Genomic DNA, 15,532 nt, shown 5'->3' with positions numbered 1-15,532 from the left:
CAATACACTTTGGGAAAAATACTATGAAGCACAGGCATAAACTGAGAATTCTTCTAAAGAGCAAAAAAGGCTTAAGAGGATTTGGGGGTGATAGTCTATAACAAATTCACAAGAGCTTTCAATGTGCTGCTAGCAGGGTGGGTGGGGGAAGGCAGGGGAGGTAAATGTTCTAGAAGAGGAGCAATACGAAATAACATATTGAGAGAGCAGAATAATACATGCAGTAATATAAATAATTCCAAGTCAATCCATGACTTTCCAATTTCTGCTTTAGATATCCCTCACTATGAAAATGTACAGCTTCATCTCAGGGAAACAAAATACATAAGACTTACCAAAGAGAAATAAACAGATTTCTTTTCACAGTAGAAAAGGGCTCCCAAAGAAAATTTGCCTTTTTAGTTGAAGGAATTTGGTTGAACAATAATGCAAGACTATTAGAAGCTAACTAGCTTTTTAAAAGATGATATTTACTACAGACATTGGGTTTCACCCTTGTTATCTGTAAATAAATATCAAGAAAAATTATATTGCATTTGTTCATTTACTTATTCAGCAAAATTTATTGAGGAATACATGTCTAGAGATGGGGGGGGGAGATATAATCATCCTGGAAGAAATAGACCTATAAATTGATCATTATCCTATGTGGTAGCCAATGATAGGTAGACTGACTGACAGGAGCCGAGAAGATAAGAGCTCCAGTTCCACATGGTAGGGAGAGCAGTGCTGAGCTAAGATGGGAGGTGGTGTAAGCAGTTTGTGAGTTTGGGAGAGATGAGAAATGACACTGAAGAATCACCAGGTCCTTAAGGAGTCATTGAAGAGAGTTAAGCCAGGAAGGATAAGAGTCACTTTGGGGTTTTATAGGGCTCATTTTAGCAGCCAGTGTACAGGCTGAATTTGAAAGAGACAAGTTTGGAGATAAATGACGGTGGAGTTGGATGCTCTAAGTAACATCTGGTATATTTTTTCTTTGTACTGAGTGCCTGAGTGAACCCCTCCCTTTGGAAAGAGCACATGGATTTCTCTTGAGGAAGACCCTTTCCCACTGGTTTTAGGTTTGGTGAGAAAGCATGTGCAAGAGTTCCAAGCTAGGGCCTCCCTGGTGGTGCAGCGGTTGAGCGCTGGGTTGCGAAGCTGCCCACAGCCTCTGCAGTGCCAGTTCGATCCCCGGCTGCTCCCCGGCCACCGGAGGAGGGTCCCACATGGTGTGCAGACCTCTCCTGCCGCCCACTGCTCCCTTCAGCAGTGTACTTCGGTCCTTCTGCCTGCTCTGCTCTCCCCTTTGGCTCTGGTGAATTCTCTCACCCTCTGGCGCTTCTGACTGTACCCAGTGCTTGTATAAATAAATAAATAAATCTTTAAAAAAAAAAAAAAAAGAGTTCCAAGCTAGGCAGCTAGGCTAATCACACTTACCCTTTCTCTCTCCATGGCAAATCGAACCATGACCCAAATGGACCAGGAAGAACAGAATCTCTTTACCCCTACAGTAGCATCCTCAGGTAATTACACTATTTTCTGTCCCTTAATCTTGTGAACCCCTTCTTGCCATACTCACCTCTGCTCCTCCTAAGGTCTGAGCTTTTCCCCTGGATTCTGAGACCCTTCTCTCTTTTTTAATGACTAAATTAGCCAAATTCCTTTCATATGACTTACAAATAAAGAAGCCAAAGGTCTGAGAAGTAATTAGGAGTTAAAATAAGCAAGGTATAGCTTCTGTGCATCAAATTATTTTTCCATTAAAAATGTATGGAGATTGAGGGCCTCCCCTAGTGGCGCAGGCAGTTGAGCGCAGCGCTGTGAGCTGTCCACAGCCTCGGCAGATCGATCCTGGCCAGCTGGCGAGGGTTCCACATGGCATGGCAGACCTCTCCTGTCTCACCTGCTGCTCCCCTCAGCAGTGTATTTTCAGTCATCTGCCTGTCCTGTTCCCTGCTCTGTCTCTGGTGAATCCTCTCCCCCTCCCGCACATCTGGCCTGTACCCCCGTTCTTGTATAAATAAATAAACAAATCTTAAAAAAAAATGAATGGAGATTGCAAATATTGTAAAAGTGCTAAAAATTGGCAAAAATATAGCAAGCATTTAGGATTATTTCAAATGAAGAATTCCAATTTTTTGTATGAATTCCTGTTTTTAACACATAAAGAATTGAACTTTCAAAGATATTGGGTTTTCTTAACTAGCATTCAAAGATATTTTAAAGTTCTACTTCAAATCCCTTAAAAACATATTGATGAGGCACATAAAATCAAGTCATAACATCAAAAGAACTATTGAACTATGGGTTCCCTAAGCATTTTCCCTTAGGAAAAATGGGTAGAGTACTTAAAATGAATTTTTCCATTAGGTATAGCAATGAATCAATTTGAAATTATTGAGTGGCAGATGCAGTACAAAGGGATAATGTTCTGGAGGCCTTAACTTAAATTACTGGCATCAGATATTTGAAAATGAATGACTATGAAATCTGCCTACAGGTAAGACACCATGTACGCAATTATTCTTTCAATTTCAACTAGAGAGACATGCTTTTAAAAGCTTAAAATGAAAGGTGTTTTTTTTTTTTAATTACATTACCCGTTGTATGTTTAATTGCACAATCATGGACATAGGACCTTTCCATTTCTCTAGTAACTGGAGATTGTAAAGTAAAGGTCACTCTCTCTCAGGAGTTAAGAACAAGCAAGACACAAAATAACAGGCCACAGTCATACACCAAAATCTTTAAGGATTTTCAACTCATCCCAGAGCAAGCCCATACCCTTCATATGCAGATTTCAGAACATCTATCATCAATTCACAGCATCTTTCAAAGTTTGAACTCACCAAAATGTGCTCATCCTACTCCACTCTTGCCCTTGAATCCTTTCCTTATGTACCTCATTCCCACTACCACCATGTCTGTCTCTGTCTAAATCCAGCCATAGCTAATGATGACCTCAGAGCTTAGCTCCTCTATGAATATCATTGCAGCCACAAGACCATCCTGGTTTACTGCTCTTTCAAGCTCCTCCTACCAGTCATTGGCATTCATCCAACATCACCCTGCATTATTACCTTTCTTTATAAGTTCACCTACCACCTGAATGACTAGGTCATACTTTCATCCATCTAATATTCCCTGAATTTCTACAATGTACAGACATGATCTTCTATACAAAGAATTGAATAACAAGTAAATTGTACATAAATAGCCTATTTGTGGGGTGGACTGATTTTTTATTAGTCAAATGATCATATATTTGAGAATGAAATTATTGTGTCCATTCATATAATTTCAGCATCAAGTAATAAAAAATATTCACTTCAAGTTGACAAAAAAAAAAAATGCCACCTCTCATGAAGTCAAACCAAACTTACTAGTAGTGCTATCAAAAGCTCTCCATCCTCAAGCTAGCAGTAGGGTAACTGAAGCTATTCCACGCAGCTCATCCTGATCAACACAGGCAGAAAATGGACTGTTTCCTTCTGAATCCTCTTCTTAACAGCAAGAAATACTATTCTCACAGTCACTTAGTACATGTCCCTTTAGGTTTTATTGGTCTAAATAGATATATGGCTCCCCTTAACCAATCATTGGCAAGGAGATTTACCATAGTTAGAAATAAGCTCATTCTCTCCTGAGTCACATAAGAGGCAAATATCTGAACAAAATCCACCTTTTGTTACTAAAAAAAAAAAGGTGAGAATGAATGATGACTATGAAACTAGTTGTCCTTGATGCAACTACCTACCAACTACTGAGTAGGTGTTATGAAAGAAAGAAACACAATTCCATAAAAGGGACAGGAAAAAACTGGAAAACATTTCTATGAAGTAGTGGGACTTATGGATTCTGAACTAGAGGTGTGATTTGGATTGAAAATGCAAATTTGTGAAATGTCTATCAGAGATCTTTGAAGCGAATAACAACGAAGAGATTTTTTGAGACAAAGTAAAAGAATGGCAGTATGGAAGAAGGAAATGACTCAAGTCTGAGTCTTGAGGAATCCCAACAGTTTACGGTCAGAAATAAAAGATAGCTGAAAGGGGTTAGAGGAGGAATTACCAGAAGGTAATAACACATTACCTACACATTGCAAGTGTATCATATTTAAATTTTTTGATTAGCTACAATTAGTCTTTCCATTTAAACTCCATTAATGATTATCACAATTAGCACATTTTGAAAATACCAGTATTATCAAATTATCTACAATATACAAATTAGCACTTTATTTTACCATAAATATTGCAGTTATACAAAATTGCACATCTTCTACATATTTCTGTTTCTTTCGACAACCAAACTCTCCCCATTGGTAATGACCAGCTCTTCCATTTCCTTTGTTTCTCAAGATGATAGCACAATATTCTCCCCACAGTAGCCATTCAGCAGAAAATTAAATTGATTCTGACACTTTCTATACATTTATAATGTCCTTAATTCTAGACTATGGAATAGGCTTACTGTTCATGTATTGATTTTAGCATCAACCCTACGTTATGTTGCAGTAAAAAGAACTAAGATGAGGAACAAACCAGTCTATTTCTAATCCATACCCATAACATTTCCAAGGTCAAAATTATCAAAAGACTTTTTTTTAAACTAAGTATGCCTTTGCCACATAATCTACAACTCCTCATTATTTTTCTAATAGAATAGTTAATAATTTACAAAGTACAAAAATGAAGATTGTGACTTCAAAGAAACATGCCTCCCTCCCTGTTTTAACTAGATAAGAATTGCTAATAACATTAGACTGTTGTCAATCAAGCTACACTATTCTAATTTTATGCTCCTAAAATGCATTAGAATTCATTTATTCTCTGTCCTTTTAATGGCCAACATTTCAAATTAATTTTGGAAACCCAAAGGATAATGACCATAAGCTATTCCACTTCTAAGAAGTTGAATCTTAAACACCACCTTGGTCACCCAGTAGATATCTGTTCACTTTGGTATCGCCTGTAGAGACATAACAAAAGCAGTTATCTACAATCCCATGGAATTAAGTAAAGAGACAATTAAATGGCTCTCCAAATGGGCAACAACAACAACAACAACAAAATGACTGCTTGAATATTAAAAGGGAAATGTTTTCACACCTGTCATCAAGAGAACAAAGGCATGGCATGACCTGTAGTGAATTAGAGAGTTGGTGACCACGAATAATAAGTTTTGTTCTGAAAACAGCCAAATCCAAAATCACAAGCATTCTCTCCAAATCTGCTGGAATATCATGAAAATATTTCTGATGCTTTCAACAGAAAAAAAGGAAGACCTGGCCTAAAGCTGTATTATTTGTAAGAATCCCAAGACAAAAGATCTGAGTGTGTTAAAATGTGCTATGAACCAACTTGTATAATTTACCTGCTTTGTATCCTAAAGTGCTGTGCTCAACAGGTCATCAGTCAAGCTATCAATCAATCCATAAACCCATATTGAGAGCCTTCTGCAAGTCCATGTGGAGAAGTGGGGAGGCTGCAGAAGCAAGCTTTCCAATCTGGCACCTTTAATTAAATTCCAAAGTCACTAGTCTTTGTCTCTGTATTAAAAGAAATGATTTTGTGTCCAGTCCCTCCTTTAAAAAGTGACAGAACTCAACCATGCAATATTCATTAGTTCTTTTTGACAATCTCATTTAGCTAATGGAAAATCAGGTACATTCATGTGCAATTATTAGATATTGAAAAATTATAAAATGTCCAACCTTTCTTTTTATGGTACACACACTTCCAGCTTTTACTCTCAGTAGTGAAATAAACACATGCAGCTGCAACGTGTCCATAAACCTTGTAAAATTGGCAAGTTTTCTGTTTGCTGCATCTATGTGCAATGGGATAAGCATCCAGTTAGAACATCTTAATCATTTTTACTCTCGTGTACTTTTTCCAGTTAAAGCTATGCACCTACTAACCAGAGATGTCCCCAAAGTAGGGAGAAGTTTCAGAGGGTAGCCAGAAGTGGGGAACTGTGGACCACTTCTATACTTTCTTGACACAGGCAGTAATTGGAAGAGAAATCTGCAATGGTAGTTGACGGCATTCATTCTGGATCCTCTTGGCTCACCTATGTGCCTTGAGCAATCTGCTCAATGTGTCTGATCCTCAGCTTTTTCATCTGCAAGATAGATATAATAATAGTACCAAGGTTGGGAGAAGTATGCAGCAAGTGAAGCATTAACCCCAATACCAAATGCTCAGTAGTCAAGATAAATCTTATTTTAATGGAATATTTTAAGAAATCAAATTAGCAGTCTACAGTCACCTATTTATTTTTAATAAAGTTTTATTGGAACCAGGGCCAGCATTAGAGTAAGGTGAGTAAAGCAGAGTCGTGCAAGAACGGGGTAGGATTTTGTCAGCTTTTAAAATGCTGATACTTTTAGTGTGGGATTTTGGATATTGCTTTTTGAGTTTTTGTAGAATTAGGCTACCAGAGCAGGAGGATCATTGGGGTGAGGGGAAAAAGGGAAGGATGCCCAATGTGCTACGGTGGAAGATGATGGGAACCTTGGTGGTGGATGTGATATGGTAACAACATACATCTGAAAAGGTGTGAACCTGTAACTCTGAATCGTATAATGTCATAAACCAATGGTTACCACAATTAAAAAAATGTAAAGGGAAAAAATAAAGTAAATGAATAAAGCAAATAAGTAGATAAATAAACATTATTTATCTTGGCAACAGTGTTTTTTAGCACTCACTAGTTTTACTCTTGTCCCACTTTACAAAAGTACTTACCTCAAGGCATTACGGAGAAGATTAAATGAGATGATGCTTATAGATATTAGCTATTGGCTGCCCTGAGTCCCCGCACTGTCCCCTCTCACTCTGCATCTTCTGGTCAAACTTAGCAGCAGTGCACTGTCCTTGTATAGGCTGACAGTTTCCCACTGCCAGTGCATACCCTCCCTTCTCTGACACCAAGGGAGTTTACAGAACCCAGGAGCAAGGTATTCAGAAAATGCCAGGAATTTAATGCTTCCTGTTGCAACCCTCAGCCAATGAGGATATTAGTTGGTGAATAAACACTCCCATTCAAGGTAAGGCTCTTTCTTCCAAAAGGCAGCTGACAAGCAGAGACAAAGCAGGTCTTGGGTGGGGCAGGTAAAGCACTGGTCTCAGGAGCAAAATGTAAAGGCGTGTCAAAAAACTCAGTCTAAAGAGGAAAGTTTGTTTTTTTAAAAAAAAAAAAGATTTATTTATTTATACAAGCACTGTGTACAGCCAGAAGCGCAGGAGGGTGAGAGAATTCACCAGAGCCAGAGTGGGGAGCAGAGCAGGCAGACTGACAAAGTACACTGCTGAGGGGAGCAGCGGGCAGCAGGAGAGGTCTGCGTGCCATGTGGGACCCTTGCCTGGCAGCAGGGGGATAGAACCAGCGCTGCAGAGGCTATGGACGGCTTCACAATCCAGCGCTCAACTGCTGCACCACCAGGGGAGGCCTTCAAGAGGAAAGTTTTAATGCAATATTTTTTTTTAAATAATGGATTGTAAAAATAATGGATTTTAATGGATTGTAAGCTTAAGGATAAAAACTAAGATTGTTTGATTTTAGAAAGTTGCAGGCCTTAAGCTCCACATTGTCATCTCAATACTGAAAAGCAAAGCTAGAATTTTAGTTTCAGAAATTTTTTTATACATTAATTTGCTCTTTACTTCCATATGGTTCCCAATAGTTCTTTTATTTTTATTTATTTTTTTAAGATTTATTATTTTTATTTATTTATACAAGCACTGGGTACAGTCAGAAACGCAGGAGGGTGAGAGAATTCACCAGAGCCAGAGCGGGGAGCAGAGCAGGCAGAAGGACCGAAGTACACTGCTGAGGGGAGCAGCGGGTGGCAGGAGAGGTCTGCGTGCCATGCGGGACCCTTGTCCAGTGGTCGGGGAGCAGCCGGGGATCGAACAGGCGCTGCAGAGGCTGCGGGCAGCTTCGCAACCCAGCGCTCAACCGCTGCGCCACCGGGAGGCCCTAGTTTCAGAATTTAACAGAAGAAAGCCATGGGGAGAAATAATAAGGTAGAAAGTCCTATCTAATGTTACATGAACACAAAGTTTCAACTAGCCAGGAACTCTTTTCATTTCCCATTCCTAACATCATAACACTTTTCCCTAGCCACACACTACTCATTACGTATGAATATTATGACTACAATGTTTTTGCAAAGCAGAAGATTTGGTAAAACCAGTCAGTTTTTCTTTTTAGCCAAAAGTCATATTTTTAGTTCCTTGTTAAGACAAGAAAACAAATTCAAATGAAAGGTCTCTTTGTGTATTTTAATGAATTCATTTAATTTGTTTCTCCAAAGCAACCAAGTTTTTAGTAGGAAGTTAAGTAGTCTGTCAAGAGCACAGTATGCCTACTTCAGTGTCTATTGGAAGAGCTAACTCCTCCTGTTTATACTCAGCACTTACAATTTTGAAAACCTAAACAGAAGATTTTTCTCTCTGCAATCCTTCACAGTGGCACAAGATTTTAATATCTCTCTTGTCCTTGCCAGTTTTACCTCACTCTTTCATCAAGCCAAGTGCTTAGGAAAATCAGTGCTTGCAGCCAAGGGGAATTCGAGACACTGTCTGGAACAGAGATGCATGGGAACTATAGTTTGTTTTTCATTTAGCTCCAAGGCTTCCATAAAAAGCATGTTATTCTAAAATAAATTGTTCTGGAGAGCTGAGATGTAAAATATATATATATTTTCTCTGTCAGAAGTGTGGCTTCTGTTGCTTCCTGATCTTAATGCTATTTTCTAGGAGAATCTGTAGTCACTTGAGTAGCACCTCATTGAGCTGTTTCCATTCAACCTGGGATATAATCTTCCTCCCTATTCACTTGCTTTTCACCACTGTCTGCCTCTGTGATTATAACATACACCCACCAGCATTTCTTTCAACGCTACACATAGTCAGTAGCCAAGCAGATATTAGCTTCATCCAATTTGCATCTAAAATCTGAAGAACGATTCCTAGAAGAACCCATGCAGCAAATACTGATGGCAGTCAATAATAAGTAAGAGTAGTTGTGATGGCCCACTAAATTCAGCAATACTTTTGTAACCTTCCTGAAAATGAATACAGTCTATAAGGGAGTGTTTTTCTCCAAACAAATTTCCAAGTATTTTATTGAAACTCTATACTCAGCTCAATAAGAAATTAAAAGATGAATGAGAGTTCTCTTTTTCCCACAGCAAATATCATATCCTTTTAAGCTACATTAACTTAATGTAAAATGAATCCTATTTTCATCTAGGTTAGACATAAAAAATATAATTCTTTTAAGGATCAAGGAAATAATGTTAGTCAAAGTGCTAACCATACCATATGAACACCAAGTAAATGGGCATTGGTTTGTTAAAAAGTGTAAAATTTCAACAAGTTTACCCAAGCACAAATAATGCCTCTGAAGAATATATTAAATGATAGCCTACCTTGAAATCCAAGCCATACCAATGTAGTATAAATCATTGGTAGAGAAAACCAGTTGGAAAATTAGTCTTAAAAGCAAATGACAAAAATAAATAAATAAATAAAAGCAAACGACAGATCAGGATTAGTAGCACTCTCTGAAATAGAAGAACTTGATCAGAATTTTAGAAGATTGAATAAACATGGTCATATTGGAAAACTTGTATGTATCGCTTAGTTTTGTGCTTTCAAAATTAGAATTTCCTCTAAACATTCTCAAAGTCACTCACTAATATTTTTCAAAAACATATATTTATATAATTAATATATGGCTAAACGAGATTCTTTCAGGAATGGCACATTCTGGTTAGTCAACTTAACTGGGAAATCTTTTTGTTTCAATCACAGTTGTTGACATTCTTGCTAGAATGCTTTTTTATTTATTTATTTATTTTTAAAGATTTATTTATTCATGCATACAAGAACCAGGGTACAGGCCAGATGCGGAGGGTGAGAAGGTTCACCAGAGACAGAGCAGGGAAAAGAACAGGCAGAATGACTGAAATACACTGCTGAGGGGAGGAACAGGCAAGACAGGAGAGATCTGCCGTGCCAGGTGGGATTCTCGCAGGCTGGCCGGGATAGAACCTGTGCTGCAAAGGCTGCGGACAGCTTCACAGCACCATGCTCAACGACCTGTGCCACCAGGATAGGCCCTAGAATGCTTTTTTTTTTTTTTTTTTTTTTTTTTTCAGAAAAATGTACTGAGCTGCTTCTTCTCTTGAGACTCTGTCATGTAAGATGATGCAGCATCACACACAATTGTGAAAATGAAACCAAAATTGAGTTGCAAGGGTGTAGATATAAGGCCCTACTTGGGAGACTGGGAAAAACACAAGCCATACTCATGCCCCATTTTCTCCCTTACCCTATAGAAAGAGAAAAAAGCTTGCTAGCCTATTTGGGATCAGGCTAAAAATAAAGGTAGGGGTGGAGGTGGGGGTGAATTACTCTTGTTTTTCAGATAATCAGAACCAATAGGACATGGATAAATTTATTCTAAGCACAAGGCTCACATGATTTGGGGACCTGGCAAGTCTGAAATCTAAAGGGTAGGCAGGTAGATTAGAGACCTAGCGACGAGTTGAAGTTGCTACTTGAGGCCAATGGCAATTAGAAGGTAAAATTCCTTTGGAGAAAGACAGCCTTTTTTTCTCTTTAGACTCTCAACAGCTTCAGCAAGGTCCACTCACATTATGGAAGGTAATCTGTTTCATTCAGTATCTGCTGATTTAAACTTATTCTTATCTAAAAAATACCTCCATGGCAACATCTAGAATAGCACTTGACCAATTGTTTGGGCCTAGCCAAGTTAACATATACAATTAACCATCACAGGTACAATGGAGCATTCTTGAAAAATCAAAAAATATTCAACAGAATAATGAAAAATACATAGATGAGTTTTAGCGGAGAAGCTTGTCTGCTTTACCTTAATATGGTAAGGCAAGAGAGAGGAAGGACAGAAAGATTTATATTATGTTTATTAGCCAAAGTCTTTTTCCTTTTAATCAGCTGGTAAAAATAGCTTCTTATGTGCCTCAAGGCATCAGGTCCAGGTTGATTGTTCTAACTTTCCTTAGGTTTGTTCTGGGAACCTTGTGAAATGTCTAAGAAATGGCAGAAAGAGATCCTAGTGGATAGTAATAACTAATAATGATTGAGTAGATACTTGCCATGCATTACCTTATTTATTTTATCCTCCTACCAATCCTCTGAAACAGATACTAACATATAATCATTCAGATGAGGAAACCAAAGAACAGGGAGATAAAGAGATCAGCCTGAAATCAACTAAAAAGGAAGCGGTAAAATATGACTCACAGTCAGGTCCAAAGAATTCGAAAGCCCCTCTTCTTATACTGTAATTGGACTGCAGCTCTGTTTTCTTTCCTTCATTAATTCTCAAGCACACATAAATAGTGGGCTTTAAATAAACTGCTTTCTGAGCTACACATAAATGGTAAATGACAAGCTGAGGATTGTTGCTAGTCTTTTTCCTACCTCTCTCTCTCGTCCTCTCCCACTTAAGAAGCCAGCCAAGCGATCTATTGAATGCCAATTATGTCAAGTCACTGGCTTACATATTTCCTTGAATGGTTACTGAAAAATAAAGTGGAATCATCATTCAGGCACAGAAAGGCATTGCAACTATAAGCAGCCAAAACAGACAATATTGATCAAGGGGATAAATAAAACATGTTTGACATGGTATATTATACATGGAAGCTTATAAAAATTGAAATCACCCACAGTCTACCTTTCTAATAGATGCAAACAAAACTCTCCTGTATAAAATAGCACGGGTAAAAAAATTATTCAAACATAATTAAGCACTAGTAATAAGTGTTGCAGGGACATCTGGGTAAGAAAGAAAATGTTGGTTAATAATTGGCCTCAATCTTCTAGCTCCTCCAAGAAAACTCCAAGAAAAAGTGGACAGCTGCCAAGGGCAGTGAAAAATCAGTCATTGCCACCTTTTGAAAGTAGCACCCTCAGCTGGGAACTTCCAGCTCAATAAAACCCTAGTAACAACTTGTTGTGACTTTCCAAATGGCTGTCTTCGCAAGCTCTGCCTCCACAAGTGGCACTCAAGGAAATAAAAGCAACCACGCGTTTCATCAACCTCAGGTAATAATATGGCCAAGTTGGCAGTGCCAGCTGGCTTGGGCCTCCAGCACCTGTGGGATTTGGACACAACCCAGGGTATCCTGCCGTTGTTCCTAGATGGTTCACAGTGGCAGGAACTGTGTCTTGTTTGCTTCTCTGCCACCCAGTGCTCAACATCACTGCCTGGCAGACAGCGGGCAATCAAGTAAATGAATGCAGCTCCCTAATCTGAACAAAAAAATTACAGGATAATTTGAGAATAGTATTCACTTCTGTAGGTTCTTCCCATATTTTTAAGATTCTCATTTTCAACAGGGAGCCAGACTGTGGGATTCCTTGTCTTAGGGGAGGTGTGAAGTCAGTAGCAATTCCTTTTTTATGTGAAAACCCAAAGTCACTGAAATGACTTGTGTGGGTTTTCTGGAGCTGGTGAGGAGAGGAATACTTTAAAGGTGTAGAAAGAGAGAGAGGGGGAGACATTTCTTGGCAAAAATGGGAAAAAAGACAAATGTTGGGGATCCTCTAAGTAGAGACAATCTAAGGTCCAATCATGGCAGCACCCTACAGTGCCAAGAACTCAGAGGGGACTCCTCTGAGGTACTTAAGCAGGCTGGAAGCTAGGCACCCAGGTTCCACCTTTGCCCAGATTCCAGTGCCCTAAGCCCAAGAAGGTCATATAGTAAGATAGAAGCTTTCTCTGGGACATGTAAGACTCAGGAGACCTTGGCCCAGTCTTCTTGGTGAAGGGCCAGGGGAGGGATGTGGGAATTGACCAAAGTTAAAAATGGGCCCACTCTAGCAAGATGAGAAAACATAACTAAAGATATAAGAAAATTTAGAAATACAGCTATTCTGCCACCCGTGAGACTGTAGATGGAATATCATGTCTGCAACTGCAACTTGGTTTAAAAACATCACAAATAAGTGTAAAGTACTCAATTGGTGATGCATCAATTATCCGGGGAAACCAGGTGAGTGAGTAGACATCACTCAGCAGGAAGCATGTTCATGCACAGCTGTGCCAGGGCGTGGGGGTGCCAACATCAGCCCTGCTGTGGGACAGGGCTGATGAAGCGGTCTGACTTCTGGCACACAAGATCCAGTTTGGAGCCTCAGGCCAGGATACTTCACAGGTGGCCACATCCAGCAGTTTTCTCAGCCCCTTCTTGTCCGACTACTAAAATTACATGTCACTTCCCCAGAATTCAAACATTCATTTCAGTGCCTGGGATTTATGGTTGAGCTTGCAGCCATCCCACAGCCTAATGATTGACACTGAATTACTCTTAATAACCAGTGATAACCAATGTCGAAAGCAACGGTAGTGATAACCCCACTGAGTTCTTCCTCCCTACCAGGGAATGTACTCACCTCTTTACAATAGATACCTTGAGGTGACAGATGAACAACAGAAAAACCTCTTATGTACCATTTGCTGATGACAAGATTAATATTATCTCCATTTTGCAGATGAGAAAATGGAGACTATGAATGGTTTTAAACTTGCCCAAGTTCCCCAAACAAGTTGATGGTCAAGGCAGGATTGTGATCCCAATGAACTAATTCCAAAGCCTGTGATTTTAGCCATTACAGAAGATTGCCTTAATCTGCAGCTAGTGATAAATAAGTACATGCTAAATGTTCAAAGTTGATCCTAGGTTGAGTGTAACAGACTCTCCAAACCACAAAGATCCAGATAGGCCAAATCTTGCCATGTCCCCTGATGTCTCAGTTGCCCATGAAATGCTAGAGAGGTGACAACCATGCCTCACCTTATGTCTTTGCTTCCAAGTACATTTCTTCCCAGCCAAACACTAGTTCCTGTCTAGGCATGCACCAATGAATATTAACCCAGGTGACCCTCTTCCTCCTATGACCCAGGTCATTCTGCTTTAATGATTCCCAAGAGGAACTAGGGGCTAAAGTTGAAGCAGAGCCTCATGAAAGAAATATTACACCTGTTGGAAAAGGTAGTTTGATATAACAGTCACGGGTCACTTACTGAACCACATATATTATTCCAGTGTCCCACAGGCTACACATGCCAGCCTGGTGTGCAGGAGGTTATGCCATCCAGGTTGTGTAACTACACTCTATGACATTCATGCAATAACAAAATCTGTTGACAGATTTCTCACAATGTATCCTATAAGCAGAGCATGACTGCATATAAATGTGTATTTATTTTTCTACATAAATATAAAATATTTTACTATAGAGATGTTTGAAATAAATATGTAATATTTGGGAGGAAAATATCAGTTACTTATTGTTTGAAATCATCTTGAGTGATGGAAAGGTATACAAGGTTGGTGATTTTCAAAGATGAGGAGAATAAGTTTTGATAACAACAGCTAACTTATTTGACCCTCAGAACACCTCTATGAGGAGAGCCCTTTCATTAACTTGGGGTCCAAAACTAAGAATTTGTATACAAGTGTTAGGAATGATCCACATAATAGGCAAGGATGGAGAGGGAAGGAAGACTATGGGCAGGAAGGAGAGGAAGTTAAACAAGGGTGCCGTGTAAGCCAAGTCTTATTATTTAGGGAAATTGGCTCAATCCCTCAAAATACAGTCCTCAAATAAGCAGCACCAGTGTTAGGGTAGGGAAATGTAGATTCAGAGAGGCAGGTGCTACATGGTGGGAGAGAAACCCCACTGGCAGACGGTGTTCATGACAATAAGAGAGCCCCAAGGGGTCTTGGGGGGCATTGATGTGTCTGCTAGAGGCCTATTATCCTTTTCTTCTCCAAAGAGTTTTGTGAGACCAATGTGACCTGTCCAAGGCCACACAGTTGCTCAGTGCCAGAATAAAGATTCAATTCTAGGCCCGTGTGTTTCCAGAACCAATCTAAGAAACAAAGTACAATATGACTTCAAGAGACATGAATAAAAAAGATTGGACATGCATTCCTATAGCAACTCAGAGGTTCTTTCTCTCCTTCTCTGGGTTCTTTTCCTCAAGTAAACACTCCTGTTGAATGAACCAGGCACTTAGGTTAAGATATCAATTAGATAAGTTAGTGTAACTACCTGCCTGTCAGTGATAAAGCTGCATCTCTCATTTAGAGAAGACCATGGTCTCCAATCTAACAAATCAGTTAAGGTATAAAATGTTTTTCTTAGAATTTTCTGTGAATAACATTTTCTAAATGGAATATCAAAAATGCCTTCCAGTCTTATTTGTAGTAGTATCTATTTATATGCTGATGAAAGGAAGCATGTAAAATGAAGATTATATAAATTTGTTTCGCAAATACTCCACTATAACTGCTTAGAATGAATCCTGATCTATGGAAGATTTTCTAAATAATAGCTTTTCTTTCACTAATTTAACAACAACCAGGGAAACTGGGAGAATAGCTACCTCATAAATGTGGATTATTCAGTACAAGTGATTTACAAACCACAACATGACATGTATTCACACTCAATTTGGACTTCATGGACTTTAGGCA

The sequence above is a fragment of the Talpa europaea genome (genome assembly GCF_964194135.1).
Source record: "Talpa europaea genome assembly, chromosome: 11".
In the NCBI taxonomy this organism is placed as follows: domain Eukaryota; kingdom Metazoa; phylum Chordata; class Mammalia; order Eulipotyphla; family Talpidae; genus Talpa; species Talpa europaea.
The sequence above is the reverse complement of the archived record's forward strand: the minus strand, read 5'-3'. Positions refer to the sequence as shown.